The sequence below is a fragment of the Manis pentadactyla genome, chromosome 14 (assembly GCF_030020395.1).
Source record: "Manis pentadactyla isolate mManPen7 chromosome 14, mManPen7.hap1, whole genome shotgun sequence".
Lineage (NCBI taxonomy): Eukaryota > Metazoa > Chordata > Mammalia > Pholidota > Manidae > Manis > Manis pentadactyla.
Genome location: NC_080032.1, coordinates 8,619,128 through 8,631,900, shown reverse-complemented (window position 1 = coordinate 8,631,900; position 12,773 = coordinate 8,619,128). Strand labels below are relative to the sequence as shown.

Here is a 12,773-nt window from a genome sequence, read left to right as displayed (position 1 = left end):
GAAGCTTACCAGGGCAATTACAGAGAAGCAGGGGTGCAGTGGGGTGAGTCTGTAGCCCATGGGTATAGCTAGTGAGTCCTCAAGGAATCCCAGGTACCGCTCCCTTCCCTGCGGGTTCTTGCCTGTCTGCGTCTGTCGCTGGTGTGCTGCGCTCATGCCCTCTTTGTGGTGGGCTCCTTGCTCGATTACATGCTGTTGGGGGTGTTGAACGGGGGCAGTTCCGCTTCCCCCTGGTTTCCATTCACTGACCCTCCTGTTTTCACTGTGCGTGGTGGCACTGGGCCCCTGGCTGGAGTCTTTCCCTCATATGAAGTATGCCCTAACCTACCAGCCTCACCCCACAACCCTGGAATGCTAATTTCTTGCACCAATCTTGCATTGATAGCTAAGTCTTTTCTTTTTGAACTTGCCCTTTATTTACGTGGCTTTCTAATAGTTTTATGGGGATGTGTAAGTCACATACCATGCCATCTACCTATGTAAAGCTTACAATTCAGTGGTTTTCAGTATTTCCACAGAGTTGTACCCAATCAGCAGAGTAAATTTTAGAACATTTAAGTTATCTCCGAAAGAAACCCTGAGCCCTTAGCTCCTACCCCCGTCCTCCCATTCCTGCAGATGATATTCCAGTGCAGACCTGTACCACATTTTATTTACCCATTCACCTGGTGCTGGACATTTGGGTTATTTTGGCTTTTGGCTGTCATAATTAATGTTACTATAAACATTCATATACAAGTTTTTGTGTGGATGTGTGTTTTCGTTTCTTTTGAGTATATAGCTAGGAGTGGCATTGCTGAGTTAGATGGTAACTATGTTTAATTGTTTGAGGAAATAGCCAGACTGTTTCAAAAGCAGTTACACCCACTGGACATTCCCACCAGCAGTGTATTATGGTTTTAATTGTCCCACATCCTTGACAGCACTTGTTATTTTCTGCCTTTTTTATTCCAGCCATCCTAGTGGGTGTGAAGTAGTATCTCATGGTGCTCTGGGTTTGCATTTCCTTATGGCTCATGATACTGAGCAGCTTTTCATGTATTTATTGGCATTTGCATATCTTTTTTGGAGAAATACGTACTCAGATCCTTTGCCCATTTTGTATTAGATAATTTTTCTATTTATTAATGAGTTGCAAGTCTTTCTGTTTTCTAGTCCCTTATCAAATACATGATTTGCACATACTTTCTTCCATGCTGTGAGTTGTCTGTTCATTTTCTTGATGGTCTCCTTTGTAGCACAAAAGTTTCAAATTTTGTTGGAAGTCCATTGATCTGTCTTTTTCTTCGGTTGCTTGTGCTTTTGGTGTCACTTCAGTTGCTCCACTTTGTACTCGCCAGACCCACAGGCCTGAGTAGCTAACGCTCAGAAATACATGCTCAGCAGAACCAGCACTACCTGTCATGGGGAAACAAGACTAGGAAGTCCCGTGGCTCTTCCAAGGCCACACAGGAGTTAGTGGCAGTGCTGGGATCCACCCTGGCCAGTGGCCCAAAGCCCGTGTCCCACACAGCGAGGCATTATCACAGTTCCCGTGGTGGCGGCAGCGTGGAATGACAGGCTCCGATCTTAGGTAAGACACCAAAGTGCCTGCTCTTATCGCTCTGTTAAGAATCCCCCTCTCAGAAGGGTTACTTTGCAAATGGTAGTTTATTTCTCCCATTTTACTTTCTATGTTTTTCCGATCTGAGAGACTTTCCAAGTAAAAATGAACTTAGACTCTTGATTGGAAGGTTGTGAATGTGTACCTCCTAAAGGCCTGCCTTTCTTTGCATTCAGAAAACTACTGAATATGACAGCAAGCTGGGCTTACCTGTCTATTGGTTCCCTGTAAGAAATTAATCTCAGGAGTCACTGTTTTTGTTTTATAAAAGAATCCCTGGCTTGCACTTCACTGTAATATTTGGGGATGTGTAGTTTTGGGCATATGATGAAAGGAATTTTAGCTTTGTTTTTGTTTTTAGTGCTTTTGTCCATCTGTTTTGTGTGTGTCAAAGAAAGGAAACGAAATTACGGTGTAACTTTCTCATAAAGTATTGATCAGATGTTCCTCTTGAGCAAGCTTGAAGTGTTAGGATAACTGGCGCTAAAGAGCCATCACCATGGATGAGAATGGTGTTTATTGTTGATGTGTGTTGGTTTATAATACCTTGCTCTTCTGTTTTGCATGCTGGGCCCTTGCAGGCAGCCTATGCTTTCTTTGGCAGGTAGTACGCGCTCATGGTGCCTGGCTTCCCAGCGCCTACAGAGACCTTTCTGGAGAGTGTGCTCAGCTCTGCTGGAGTAGCCCATTGGTAGGAAAGGAGCACATCTAGCTGAGGATGCATGTTACTACCTAGGATTGCCATTTGTTACTTTTAAGCTGGGTTATACGTAGGGCTGGTTTATAGGAAAAACCCTGTTGAGCTTCCAATTTGTCACCTGTTGTTTGAGCAGATGTGCATACATTTCTAGATTTTTTTTTTTCAAACTATTGATCAAACAACAATACAGCAATGAAGGGCCCAGAGCTTAATTACATTTTCTTCCCCAGTGTCCAGCACAGGGTCAGTGCTCAGCAAGTGTTGGTTTAAATGATACTAGCATCCAGAAAAGAAACATCTCCCACTATCCTAACTCTCTAACTCATCAACTTCTTAAATTCTTTTCCTCTCAGTTTTCACCCATGTACAGATGGTATTTTTCAGTAGGTGTCATTTTGCACATAAACTCTTCTTACAGTTTTGTATCAACTTTTGTACCATGTTATCTTCATCATTATCTTCTTATGATTACATAATATCCCGTATATTATGCACATTGTTTTGCTTGATAACCTAGAGTTGTCATTTTTTTCTAGGTTTTCACCGTTTGGGGGAGGATTGCTTTAAGACTTCATCATATAAAGTTTCTTCTTTGTTTTAGACACTTCCACAGTGTCTCTTCCAAACATGGACTTACGGGGAACAGAAAGGCATAAGGAGCTTGCGCTTTGCTGCATAGCCTCTCTGTGGTGGGCCAGGTGCTCTCACTACATTTTCCCCTAAGCCCTCGCTCAGTGGGGTTAGGGTCGGCTTACTTTGATGATTTTGTTGCGCATTAATCAGAAACAAGATGGGTGGCTTTTCTGTTTTCTTACTGTAAACTATTTAGATTTATCCCTTAACTCTCCGTCATTTCATTCCTTTCTGTTGTATCTTTATTCTGTTACTGCTGATGAGGGGAAGTTTTAAGAATACATTGTTGTTTCTGCCCCCTTTGTTGCACCCAGCTTGTTAAATTGCCCTAAAGGAATTAGCAGAACTCAGGTTGCCTCATCATTTCTCAGAATAATTTATGGATGGCCAAACTGCACTTTTCTCTATGTTGCTACCTACCTGTCCGAACAGACTTTATTAAATGATTCTTTATACTTCCTTATGTTACTACTGGTTTGGGTCATATTCAAATCTCATAAAAACTTTAAATGTGTTTTTAGAATTTCTCTTTCACTTGTTTTATTTTTCTAGTTCAGACTGACGTCTTGTGGTTAATGATTTGTTGTTTTATAGTATTCTTTTTAAATCTGGAAGAATGAGAATTCCACTGTTACCCTCCAACATATTTCTTTTCAATGTAATAACTCTTTGGTGTGTGTGTGTAAATCACCTAACCCTTACCTTTTCATAAGAACAATCCAAAATCCCTTATTACATTGTCTTGCAATTTGAAGTAAAACTGTCAGTAGATTTCTATGTAGGTTCAATACTTGTCATTTGGTAACTATGTAAGTCAGTGAGTTATTTTAAGAACAAATTTAGAATTAATTTAGGCTTAACATTTTTGGAGATTTTTCTATAGTCTATTGGATACTTTGTTAAAAATTTAACTGAGAAAATGTCTTCATACCTATTTGAAATTGGTAATAGAGGCTCCAGTGGATGTTTGTAATGTCAGATGAGATATACGCAGGGCTATAAATTAGGGGTTTTTTATTTCTATTTTGTTTTTGTTTAATATTTTTATTTGCATTTAATGCCAGTTTTATTCCTGGGCCGTAAGTTTCTGTCTCTTTTGGGGTATCTTTTTCTTCTGTGCAACCTCCTCTTCTGGTTTAGGAACAGTCTGCTCTGCTCTTTTTCAGTAAGGACCATCCCAGTGTGGCAGGGAGAGTTCATGGAGGGGTTAATCCAGCCATGAGCTCTGTAAATTCTATGCCACCTCTTGGGGGCTTGGTTCATCTGGATATGCTCAGTGACCAAGTAACCTACATCTAAACCCTTAAGTTGAGCATTACTCTCTGCATTTTTAAACACATGAAGTAAAAATTCAAAACTGTCTTTGGGCCACCAACCCTGTGTCCAGCCCCACTGTTCGGCCTGGGACAACTGCCTGCACCACCATTGTAGAGACAGAGCAGCACATACTGCTTCTGGGAAGTGCCGTCCTTCAGCTGCTCGGTGGCTTTTTGGATCTTGGTAGCCTGGGTAGTTTCCAGAGCGTTCTTAAAGTAGACACAAAGATTTGAACCTCTTGCTTTGCATGATTTTGTGTGGTTTTCTGGATCAAGTGAAATAGGAAACCATTTTCAGTGATCACCTCAGGCCACCTGTGGGAAGAGGAAGAGCTAAGTTTCAACATAAATACGTGACAAAATGAAATTCCAGGGAATGGGAGATAATCAGGTGCGAAGGTATATTTGAAATACTTGTTGCTTTACCCAGTTCCTGACAGGCAGCTTCTCAGTTGTTCTTTTGGTACAGGCGAACCTCATAGGTTAGCCTATAGAAAACGACACCCACTTAGTGTTCTAAAAACCAGAACCCTCATCAAAGAAGTGCTGGTTTAATCCTCAGGCGATTCCCATTTGGAAGTTGCAGCCAACAGCCAGCTTCTTTGCTCTGTCTAGGGCAGGTCCCACCCCTGTTGCCATGGCAACAGGGGAAAATTTACACTCAAGTAATTCTAGATTTTAAATCCAGAAAAAGGTTTAGGCTGGATTTGTTCAAAGAGCAAAAGAGAATTGTCTGTTTCTTTGTACACAGAAGAAAAAAATAGTCCTCATGATTCAAGAAAAAAGTGGGTGGGGCTGCCCTTTTCCATTCCTTCACATAAATTATAAGTCTTGATTCTGGGCACCACACCTTTTAAGAAAAGGTCTGGGGCAGTTGTTCCATGTGAAACTCTGTACCATAGTGACACCCTACCCTGGCTGACAGCGGCAGAAAGACAAAAGGAAGGAAGTTTCCCTTTTAAATCCCCAAGAATTCTTTGATGATATAATATTACCAAGTGAAAGGTCTCTCCTCCTGTTAGTTTGGAGTTTGGCTCCTGTGTAACAGTAACCCACTTAGAAGCAGGCGGCCCTTTTGAAGTTATTTAAAACCTCCAGCGGAGTGTAGAGATATTGTAACCTTGGACAAGAGCACCACGAGCCCCAGATTCGGTTGTGCCCTTTCAGACATGTGGAAAGCACACCAGTATATCTCAAGGATTTTGTACTGAGAGCTTCTTAAAGAGTTGGTCTTGGTTTCAAAGTTTGGCTTAGTGTATACCGTACTCAAGGGAACATAGTTCTGTTTCTCCTTAACCTTGTCTGACATAGTCTTTTAGCTTTGAAATTCCCATAGATTCTTTGTCCATTAAAAAAAAAACAGTGAAACCATGATAGTCATCCTCTGGGTTCTGGGAAATTTGAAGAAGGTTCATCTTCATATTTCAACATGAAACCGGATGTTTGATACCTGGCACCAGAGGTGATCAGGTGCGCTGCTTGTTGTTAGCCATTTTCTGTAGCAGCTACGTATTCAGAAATGCAAGTAGGATTTTATTGCCCCTTCTACAGGCTATAGGATCTGCCTGTGTCTGGGTTGGACTTCTCAGAACAATCACACTGGTTATTATTGTCTCCCATCTCTGTAACACCCAACCCCACGTCACACTGGTGCCACCTGGGAGTTATTTTTGGTTGTGGGGATGGTGAAGGCTGCTGGTTCTTTCTGCACCAGGTCTCTCTGAGTCATCCTGGCGCTGTGTTCCCAGCCGTCCCCATCTCAGGCCCTGGATGGCACCCACAGCAGCCACTGCAGACAGTCTTGCTCCAAGTGTCCACTGTCCTGTGCAAGGAGCCTGTGGAGTCCCTCTGGCCCAACAGAATGCTTCCCTTGCAGGACCTATACACTCTGCCAGAACACCTGGAGGGAGGGACTTCTGTCCAGCAGTGCAGAACTGCTTTTAATCAAAATTAAACTTCTTTTTAATCAAAAGAAAACATATATATGTTGATAAAAAAGCAAAGGGTACTTCCTTCATGGCTTGTAACAAAAAAGATCATTCCTCTGTTTCACCCTTTGCCACCCAATTGCTATTCCCAGAGGCAACTATTTTCATTTATCTTGTGGTTTCTTCTGCTGCTCACGCCTGAATATTTCTAAATTTCTGTGAATGCTTTCTGAATAACGTGCTTCTACTTCTACTTCATATTTGAATCCATTTAAATATTTTTGACTTCCTGCTATGGCAGATGAAGATTTTGTTCCCTTTCCCCCTACCCACCTGCCCTGCCCCCCACACCATGTACACACACACTTCCGATCGCTAAGTCTTTCCGGTATGGCTGAGTCACAGTCATTGTCTAGATGAGGGTTTACATTATGATGGCAGTGACTCTTCTCAGCTGGGCCATGCAAGCCGTACCATGGCTATAGTTTACAATTCTGGTGTGACTTTTTGGCTTTTTCTGGAGTTAATCATTGTCCCTGTACCATTATTTTAGTTTGCTATGTCGTTATCACATTTCATCCTCTTATTCATAACTATAAAACTCCTCCCCAGTACTGTCAGACCCACGGGGTAGTGACTCGGGTTCCTGTTATTTGTTGGTTTGGCTCTCCTGCACCTCATCCTCTGGTCCCACCCTGGACTGGTCACCTGGCAGACTGGCTGCATAGCTGTCAATTCCTGGTCTCTCACTTAGCTGAGCAGACTTCCAAGCGGCTTCCAAACACAAGGCATGAGGCGTGGCAGCAGGCCTTACTCCAGGCCAGAGGCTGTTCAACCAGCAGGCATTTATTGTGCACCTTTTGGGCATAAGACTCTGGGTAGGGCAAAAGGGGCCTCTGAGTAAGTTTGTCCTTCTAGAAGCAGGAGCCCATCTTAGAAGGGAGGCTAAAAACTGGGAAGCACCAACAAAAGCATTTGAGGGCATAGACAGCTCTGTTGGTACATTCAAGAAAGCTCCATGGAAGGAGTGACATCGAAGCTGGTCTCAAAGGGCAGCGTATTCTAGGCAGAGAGACAACAAGGAATCATGGCAAGTCTAGAGAAAGTGAAGAAAGTGAGGGCCTTACCAGTCATTGTCCACCATGTTGCTGTGGTTATATATTGTCTCCTTTAATCCTTATAGCATCCTGTTGGTGCAGATGAAAAAAATCGAGATTTATAGAAATTGAGTCATCTGCCCAAGGAGATGGGCCTCAGAAGAGACAGCAGTGAGATTTAACCACAAGGTTGCATGATTCCAAAGCTCTCATTGTTTCTGTCCCAAAACACCCCTTGAAACAAGATCAGGAGCAAGAAAGCAAGAGCCACAGCTTCATAATAATGTCAAACCTCATGATTAAGGATTAACTGGCCATTTTCCTTCAACTGACTTGAGGACATGGAATATCCTGAAGTTGTTGTTCTGGTGGCATAAGGCCAAAGTGGTAACACAGTTTCTGTTTTATCCTCACACTTCTACTTAGGTTGTTAATTATTTGTATTGTTCTGTGGAGCCATCCCAGGAGTTTGGCTTGTCGGCTTATTTTGCACCTCCTTGCGGTTCTTCCTTGTTCTCTGTCCAGAGGAATCTTTGTCAAGTTCCATTCTAGGTTTCTGAGTTTATTTTTCCTCTGTGCTTTCACTAGTAGTTCTTTTTGATGTCCACAAGTTCTTGCACATGAGTCAGCCATTTTTAGCCTTCTTAAAAGTATTAAGGCAAGAACTTCTTAAATTTCAAACATCTGATCAGGTAAATCTGACACATCCAAACATTTTAAGAAAATAAACTCCGAAATGTGTATAATTTTAAATGCTTATGTATCACGTTCAAGTTAGCATGCTTGAACATCATTCACTGGGTATCCTAAGATTAATTTTGAATGATTAAGCATTCAGAAGCACACACGGGTTTTATATGTAGTCACTGCCTGTATGTCACTGACTGGTTATCCATGTTCATATGAATGAATAAGCCTGATTTTTACGTGATGACTGACTGGAGTGATAGTGTGGAAGCAATGTCTCACTGAATCTTCAGGAGAACATATGCATTTCGTGTGTAGGAGGTCCTTATTCTCTCTAGGTGATTGTTTTCAAACAAGGGCGTTTGGGATCTTTTTAAATTAGGAGTTAATATTTCTTCGGATAGAGTGGAAAGAAAGGTTTGATTGGGGTTTTATCTTCAAAAAATGAAACAAAATTATAGTTTGTTTTTTTTAATTTAACAAGTTAAATTATAACTGCAGCTTTGTACTGATTTGTGAGCATAAACAAAGAGTGAATCCCATGTGGGCAGTGTGGGGATCTTTTCTGCAGAATTATCTGGCAGTGTGGATGTGACATCCTTCCCATATGTTTGACCTAAGCAGCAGAATCATCAAAAGTTTTTTTCCAAAAATGTTAGAGGAATCTTTTACTTTTTCCAAAGTTCTGTTACAACCCTTTGATCATTCTCTGTGGAAGCACCCTGTGGATTTCGTCTTCCTCCCTGGCTTGTCATTGGGTTCGAGTGGAATCCTGTCACTGACTAATGCATTCCACTTTCGCTGCTTATTTGCCAGTCTAGGTCGCAGCATATTTACAGGGTCTGGTCAGTGTCTCATCTGATATTCCAACAGTTAGCAAGGGGTTGCTGTTAGGGCTACATAAGGTAAAATACCTAAACAAACTCAGCTAATGAGAAAGCCCTCTCCTTCACTTTCCTCAGACTTGGCATATTCATTTGCATTTAGCCTAGAATATTCCATCCTTTAAGACAGGTCATATCACAAGTGAATGATTTTCATGTTATGGCTACTTGGGCTTCCCTTATAATAAAACGCTGCTGAGCTCCTAACTTGGAGCCCTTGAGAAGAGAACCTGGGTTGTGAATGGTTGGAGGCCTGGGGTGGCAGGCATTACCGAAGCTGATGCTGTCCTCAGGAGCAAGCGGACAGAGACATGAATCACACAGTGCTCGGCAGATGGATCAAAGAGGCCGGCTACATTTGAGGCGCAGCTGAGATTGAATTCACAGGACCAGCTGTAGTTTGGGCCCCTGGAGATGTAAAGTGGACTAAGGAACTCGGGGGAGAAGGGCCTCAGAGTGGAGCTGGGAAGGTGGCAGAGATGGTGAGGCAGGTTTTCAATCAGAGATGGTGTTTTAGTGGCCTCTGTACCCTCCACAGGAAAATAACAGCCCACACTAATGGGCTGTACCCACTGGCATTTTAGAAAAATTCCTTTTAGTTTGTAAGTCTTTGATCTGTGTTCAGAAGTCAGTATCCTTGACAGGGCTGACATTCTGAGCTGCTGACAGTCACCCCAGTGTCAGCGAAAGGTCTGTAGGGGAGTCGTGGAGAAGGAGGGAGAGCCCAGCACTAAGTGTGGCCAGGGCGCCAGGGCGACAGACCTAAGGGGACCCGAGCAGCGGGTGTGTTTAAGGCTTACATAGTTCAGATTTCTGCATGCCTGGGGACGCGCGCTTGACATGCCTCTCATAGGGCTGTGTGTTCTGCTCCTTTCCACCGTAAGCTTCCAGTTTGTGGCTGCCAAGGGCCAGGCCTGGGTGTCTCCTGCTTCTGCTGCTCTTGGTTTCTGTTCCTGCTCTTCTCTTCCGGTCTGTACGTCCCACCCGCCTGCCCTGGCCTCCCGTTTTCCCCAGCTGCACTCAGCCATCCCTCCACCTCTCCACCATTACTCTTTGTATCACAGGTGTTCAGCACTTGACATTTAGCTTTGCCTTGAATCGTAGTTACTTAAGATTTAGTCTCTTGTGTGTATGTGTGTTCTCTCCAACTTAGTATTTATCAGTGTGTCCCATGAAACAGTGTGACTGTATTAGTACATTCACAGTGTTGTGAAACCATCACCATTACCTGATTCCAGAACGTTTTCATCACCCCAAAAGTAAACCCTGAACCCATTCAATAGTTACTCCCCTACCTCAGCCCTGGCAACCACGCATCTGCTTTGTTTCTATAGATTTACCTATTCTGGATATTTCATATCAATGGAATCACAGTGTGTGGGCTTTTTATGTCTGGATTCTTTCTTCAGTAAAGTTTTAATACAGATACAAGGTCTTAGACCTGCAGGATGCCTGCATGCACCACCCCTGTGTGTGTGTGTGTGTGTGTGTCTCTCTCTCTCTCTCTCTCTCTCTCTCTCTCTCTCTCTCACACACACCCACACACACACACACACACAGGGGCTCTTTATCATCGGCCAAATCCCATACATGTGTAAATAACAAAAAATAGCTCTCCATCTGGAAGCCTCTATGTTACATGGCCAGGTTAAAAATAACATGGAATATTGTAGAAAAAGACAAATAGTGCTTACCATTGAGATGACTGACCTGGGGTTTCAGGAAGCTGATTTGAGCAGGGCTGGGAGCCCTTTCCTGGAGGTCGAAAGTGACTGGCTGATGGCACAGTTGGCTTTGCACACTTGCCCGTCCTCTCTCCAGTCTGAGATCTGCATTTTAGGCTGCTCGTCATTTACGAGCTATCAAATATGCTACAGTGGGCTGAGTTCTCCCAGGACATCTTGGAGGGAAAGTTGTACTGTCCACTGCAGAACCCTCATCGGTCCTGTGGGCACACTCTTTAATAAAGCCTGAGGACTCCTGCAAAAACTGGATATCCTAGGGCCCCCCGTCTCAGTCAAACCCCCTGGATTCCCAGGGGACCTCTTGCCCAGTATAAAGACAGCTGCTGGCCGCCCCTGGCAGCACCCTGTGCTGAACTACCTCAGGAGCTTATGCAGCCCCTTCCTTGTTGTTCCAGTGAATTGCCAAGGATCTCTCACCTGCAGGCAGCATCCTTCACTCCTCCACTCCCTGACACCCCTCAGGCCCAGGCACACCACTGCTAGGGTGTGTGTGACCCCTCTGCCTGAAATAACTATTTTCAGTGTGCTGCTGTTCTGTTGAAGAACCTGCAGTTCTGTCTCGGTGTCCAGACTCCTAGCTTTCGAGCCCATCTCTCCTTGGTGTAGACTGTGGCCCTTCGTTCTGATCAGGCTGGTCTTGTTCCTCTTCCCCCTGAAGCCTTTAGCTCCTTCTCCCCAGTCTCTGAATGACTGCCTGTCTTATTTCCTTTTCCCCTGACCCATCTAACTCTTCCTTCTAAGCTCAGTTCATAGCTCAGTAGTTGCTCAGCAAAGCCTCCCTAAACATTCTATCAACTCCTGCTGCCTCCACTAGGCTCATGTCGCACTCTAATACTACAGAATTCAGAGCTGGCAACATTTTTTTCCTAAAGATTTCGTCACCTTGTCTTTCCTCCCCAGTTGGATGACCTGCTCTCAGAGGAAGGGACAATAAAGTGAAGCAGGTGGAGTGGGAAGACACTGGACTGTGAATCCAAGGACCAGGTTACCTCTGGGTGTGGCCACTCTTTGGTTGGGTTTTTTCGGAAAAGCTACTTATCTTTACAGTTCTCATCTGTAAAATAAGTGGGGGATAAAGAGGGTGTATTAGTATCCTATTTGCTGCTTTAACAGGTTACTGCAAATTGAATTCCTTAAGACAATACAGATTTATTCTCTTATAATTCTGGAGGTCAGAAGTTGAAAATGGATCAGCAAAGCCATTTTTATTTTGGGGGCTCTAAAGAGATTCCACTTCCTGTCTTTTCCAGCTTCTGGAGACTGGCTGCCTGCTTCCCTTGGCCCGTGGCTCCCTCCTCCATCTTCAAAGCACATCACTCCAACCCCTGCTTCCACTGTCAAATGTCCTCTCTGTCTGCATGATGCCCTTTTTTCTTATAATGACTCTTATTGTGATTACTGGGCCCATCAAGTAATACAAGATAATCTCTCCACCTCAGATTTAATCACATCTGCAAAGTATCTTTGCCATTTAAGGTAACATATTCACAGATCTTAGGTGTCTTTGGAAGCCATTATTCTGTCCACCACCATGAATTCTTAGGTCTCTTATGTCTCTAACATGTTGTGTCGTGAATCTAAAGACATATTTATTCTAGTTATTTAAGGAGCTTAGCACTGTGCTAGGCTCATTAACTTTTTCATAAGTTATATATATCCACAAGGATTTCCTCTTCTCAGATTGTTATTAGGGATTCTAGGGCCTGATGAGACTCAATGAGAGAGCTGTGAGCTCAGGCCTTAGGACCTTTCTGTTTTCAGACTCCAACTGAGTATACTTTTACCGGTGAAAATTTGACAATGCTCCTTTACCTATCTTTGATTTTGTACTTTGCAAATTTTGAAGAAAACTCAGAATTTCATCTGTTTCCCAGTAACCTGGGATCACCTTTAAATAGCCTGTTACTTATACCGGTGACCCTGCCATGTCTAGTGGTCTCTCCATAGATTCCTGAATGTGTTTCCAGGTTTCTTGCATATGTTGAAGTAGATGTGTCATTAAGGTCTAGAAGCCAAATAGCCTTGGATACTAACCTCGCTAGTCTTTGTAATTGCTCTTAAAATGGTGGTATTTCATAGGAATTTAGATTGGCATTTATATGGGAGTTACGGTGTTTTTCTTCCCCTGCATCCCATCCGGTGGTGTCCACCTTGGGTGACCACTGCTTACAAAGCAGTGA

At 43.3% G+C, this 12,773-nt stretch overlaps 1 protein-coding gene and 1 pseudogene across 2 annotated transcripts in view; one reads left to right on the top strand and one right to left on the bottom strand.

Annotated features, from left to right (window-relative positions):
* ZNRF3 (zinc and ring finger 3) overlaps positions 1 to 12,773 on the top strand; it is a 181,458-nt gene that overhangs the window by 116,347 nt on the left and 52,338 nt on the right. The gene's annotated exons all lie outside the window — the stretch shown is intronic.
* On the bottom strand, positions 3,914 to 4,528 carry LOC130680747 (60S ribosomal protein L17-like; annotated as a pseudogene).